This window comes from Fukomys damarensis, unplaced genomic scaffold (genome assembly GCF_012274545.1).
Source record: "Fukomys damarensis isolate Sample0158 unplaced genomic scaffold, DMR_v1.0_HiC HiC_scaffold_9, whole genome shotgun sequence".
NCBI lineage: Eukaryota > Metazoa > Chordata > Mammalia > Rodentia > Bathyergidae > Fukomys > Fukomys damarensis.
Window position 1 is genome coordinate 29,365,081 of NW_022900921.1, and position 4,858 is coordinate 29,369,938.

General features: G+C 43.2%; 1 pseudogene; it reads right to left on the reverse strand.

Moving 5' to 3' along the window:
• Positions 1 to 259: 259 nt before the first annotated feature.
• Positions 260 to 416, reverse strand: LOC117285420 (annotated as a pseudogene).
• Positions 417 to 4,858: the final 4,442 nt, after the last annotated feature.

Below are 4,858 nucleotides of genomic sequence, written 5' to 3' on the forward strand. Positions count from 1 at the left end.
GAATGACAGTAAAACTAACCCAGGTGAAGGGAGGCGAAGAGACATGATGGATTAATATTTCAGGGTGACATCACCAAGAGGGCGGAGTAGGTGATGAAGAATAACACATGGTCCTGTATTAGCCCCTGCCCTGTGTAGGGAGATGGCTGTGAAGGACATGATTCGGTCATCTAGAGAAACTTGAATGGACTGAGCATTATATAAAAGCATTAAGTCAGCATTGTTTCCTGATTTTGATAATTGCATTAAAGTTATGTAAAAGAAAGTCCTTTTCGCAGAAAACTCAGGCTGAAGTATTTAGGGTTGAAGAGTCAGATGGTGCAATTTACTCTCAAGTGATTCTATTTTTGTTTTTAATTAGCGATAATCACACCTCGGATAAACCTCATTGGCTGATACTGCCATTGTGCAAAGGTGGTTCTATTTTTTTGAAAAGTATCCATCAGACAGAAATGACAAAGTAAATGTGGGAAGAATGTTGATAATTGCAAAATCTAAGTATTCTAGAGTTTTTGGACAGTTTTTGAAAGCTTGAAATTATATTAAAATTAACAGTCACAAAAAAGGAAAAAGAAAAGCCTTTCACACACAGCCTGTGGGCTCTTCCTCTATTGAATAAAGATAGTTATATTTGACTGAAAGAGCTTGGCACAAAATGCCTAGCATTTTGTTAAAACTTAAGAAAGGAAAGATCCTGATTGATAATCTCGACTTTCACTTGTAATTACTTACAAGAAGACGAGGGCTCCTCCCTTTGTTCTTCTTTTGACATCAGATTTGTGTGACTCTCTGGTCTGATATTGGACCCATGCGTGTTGTCCCAGCTCCTCACCATCACTGATCCCAAGGTCATAGTACTGTCTTTGATGTCCTGGTGCCTCCAAGGCCTGTCCCAGGACCCTAGAATAGGCTGCAATTCTCCTGTTCCATCCTTTGCAGATGCTTTGGGTTGTGTCTAAGTGTGACAACCTTTTGATTAAGACCTCAATGACTCAGAAATAATTTTCCAGATGAATTGTGTGAAAGTGTTTAAAAACTAAGATAGTCCTAAACACCTAAGAGGGCAGAGTAGGCAGCTGGAGCCAGAAGCCCAGATTCTGTGCTCTACCTTATGCTCTAGCTGGCCTTTGATTCTGTGACTGCTCTAGACTGCTTGTCTGGAAAAGCCCTACAAAGATCCAGACTCCAACTCAATAAAGATATGGCTTCAACCTGCCAGCCCATCCTCTTCTGCCCTACACCCTGCTGCGAGTCTATACTTGCCTCTGGCCTGGGCAACCCAAACTAACCCCAGCACTCTCAGCATACTCTGTCCCAGTGATTCACAAAGTGTGTTCCAAGGAAGCCTAGGGATCCTTGAGATCCTTTCAAGGCATCTGTAAGGCCCTTGTTCTTCCAGCTACATAGGAAATTAAATTCTCATATACTTTCAGTATACATCTGAAGAGCTTGAATGTAGAAGCAGATATAGGACTCTATCTGCTGCATTCTATGAGCCCAGACATTTGTAAAATACAAGGCAAAGTTGTTGCTCTTATCACTAATTTTTTTTGTTTAGAAAAGTATAGTTATTTTTCATTAAAATGTTAGATGTTAATATATAATGGGGTTGTTGTTATTTTTAAAGAATTAAATATTTTTGTTTTGACATCTGTCTGAAGAAGAAGCTCTGATAAGAAGGACTCCCATGATAAGGGCCTGGGCTGTAGACCATTCATGGAGATCAGGGCTGCATTTGGCAAGTCAGAGTCCCCTTTTCTCCCACTCTGTCCTAGCTGGGCAAAGCCTGGGCTGTAGCATCTGCAGGAGTTGCAGACAATACCTCACATGCATAGGTGGACGGGAGGCCTGTTCACTCTACAGCCCTGCCTTTTCTCTCCAGAGTGCTGGTCTCATCAACCAACCCCCACATCCTGACATCTGATAAGGGTCAGGTCAAATGGCATCATTTCTGTCAAATGGCATCATTTCTAAGTGAGAAGTTAGCCTGGTTAGGGAGCAGGGTAAAAGATCTCAGTAACTCAGCAGGTATAGTTGGCTCTTGGAAGAGAGTTCAGTAGTAGGCCCAGCACAGACAGGCCCAAGTGTGGCTTGGTCATCCTGTTTGGCAAATATGCTGACTTATTTGGAGATCCTTGAATCTTAGAGCATTTACTTAGTGAAGCTTTAAAAAAAAAGTCCAATTGTCCACTACGTTGTCTAAATACACATAGAAACAACAACAACAATAACAAACAAAAAAAAACATACCTGGATCATCAAAGCATCTTTAGATTGATGGGATAAAGAGCCTGGACTACTCAGACCCCAATAAAGGCACCCAAGCTGAAGGGAATGTGAGCCCCAAAGCAACCTCAGTAACTGGCCAAGTTTATCTAGTCCCAGGACTCATACCAGGTTAAATCAAAGCAAACTGGAACACCTAGGGCCTGAATTCAAAATGAATGCAAGCATCTGTTTCCTAAGGCTACTGGTAATTATTATCAATATGGTCTTTAAATATCAACTTTCTGGAAATGAACTGATACTTCATTCACCTGAAGCTTCCAGACTTAGAGAGAGAGAGAGAGAGAGAGAGAGAGAGAGAGAGAGGAGAAAAGAAACAAAATATAGAATTACCATATGATCTAGCAATTCCACTCCTGAGTACATCCTCAAAAGAACAGAAGCAGACAATGGAACAGATATCTGGGTACCCATGTTCATTGTAGCTTTATTCACAAAAGCCAAAACCTAGAGGTAACCTTGTGTCCATAGATGGATGAATGGATACAAAACGTGGTAAAACGTAGAGAAGAACATCATTTGGCTAAAAGGAAGGAAATTCTGACCCATCCATGATACACCATGGATGATCCTTGAGGACCAGTCACAAAAAGACAAAACCCCCAAGATTCTATTTCAGTGAGGCACCTCGAGCAGAAGTCCTCAACCTTTCTGATACCAGGGACAGGTTTTTGTGGAAGACAATTTTTCCATGGACAGACAGCAAGGTTGGGGTGGTGATTTCAGGATAATTCAAAGGAGTATAAAACGTAGATCGCTAGAATGCACATTTCGCAATAGGATTCACACTCCTATGAGAATCTAAAGCCACCACTGATCTGATGAAAGGCAGAGCTCAGGCGATAACGCACACAGTGAAGAGCAGCTGTAGATCCAGATGAATCTTCCCTTGACAGAAGCAGCTCACCTCTTGATGCCCATCTGAGTTCCTAATAGACAAGTAGGGATTCATAGAGGCACAAAATAGAAAGGTAGTTACTAGGGCCTGGGAGTAGCAAGGAATGATGAATTTAATGGCTGCAGAATTTTGACATAAGAAGGTGAGAACATTCTGGAAGTGAATGGTGGTGACGACTGCACTTAGTACAACTCAAATGTACCTTAAAATGATTAAAATTACACATTTTATGTTATGTGTGTTTTGCCACAATAAAACCAGGACAGGGCTGTGGATTTAACTCAGTGGCGCCATGCTGGCCTTGAAAGTGTAAGGTCCCGAGTTTGATCCCTAGTACTGCAAAACATAAATAAATAAATAAAGCCAGAAATGGTGGCAAACGCCTGTAATCCCAGCACTCTGGAGGCAGAGGCAGGAGGATCCCTGTGAGTTCAAGACCAGCCTGGGCTACATAGTGAGTTCCAGGTCAATCTCAACTACATAATGAGACCCTGTCTCAAAAAAAAATTAAAAAAATAAAAATTTTAAAATAAAACAAAACCAAGACAAACAATAGGAACATTCCCTATCAGTTCGCAATCTGCAGAGAGTCTCCCTAAGGTTGAGGCAAAGCTGCTGAATCCACACCTTTGGAGGGGCCCCTGTAGCATAGACTCAGGAGTTTTGGGCCGTCTAATGGCTCTGACAGGGCATGAGTAGCAAAAACCCAGGGAGGGATGGCCAGCTCCTTGGGTGGAGCTGCCATCTCCCTTGTCAGATGGTCAGGGAACCCAGCCCGAGAGGCACAAAGCCAGGAGGGTGATTTAAAGGTACCTCAGGCCCCAGAGGCAGCCAATACCATTGTGCTAGGTCCCCAGCTCAATCCTTTTTCTCTTCCAGGGACCACCAGTCATAAATATGCATGAATACAGGAGGTCCAGGCGCTTTCCTAGTTCTCCAGTTGAGCTCCCTGAGAGTGGGGATGAGAAGAATACTCAGACACGGATCTCTGGAGGAGTGGGGCAGAACTCATTTCCAACTGCACAGGACAAGTGCTGGGGACTCACAGCAGTCTTCAGAATAATCATTTGCAAAGGGGTCTTATCACATAACAGCTTTTTGCCTCCCTGGGGGGCAGAGGGTGGGGCCCAATCTAAACCACAGAGACTTGCGTCTTCATTCATTATTCTTCAAACAAGTCAGTAGAAAATTGAGGTTTCGGAGTAATTTGCAGATTAATAACCACTAGAGAGGAGGGTCCACATAGCCTCACCGAGAAAAAAAAATAAATAAAAGACTCTCCTCCTCTCCTTCTTTCCCCAAAACCTACAGTAGATATACTGAGGAGGAAAAAGAAAAGCAGCAATGTAAGTAACCTTTCCTCCCAGCATAGCAACTCTACTTGCAGCCCCACCGCCCAGCAACTCCTGGATTAATCTTTTTTTCTTTTCTTTTCTTTTCTTTTTTCCTTTTTATGCTCAATGGATTGTGGTCAAGGCCATTGTAACGTGAGCAGTGCCTCGGAGGGGATTGGCCGAGGGGGCTGAGAGGGGCCCCTTTCACAGAGGGCTAATTGCGTTTCAGACCACCAGTATTCGGGAGCTACAGATGTCTTCCTTCATTTGCCTAGGCAGTACAATTGGACCCATCTGTTGCATTTATTCTGCCGGCTCCCCTGCCCGCCCCCTCCCCTCA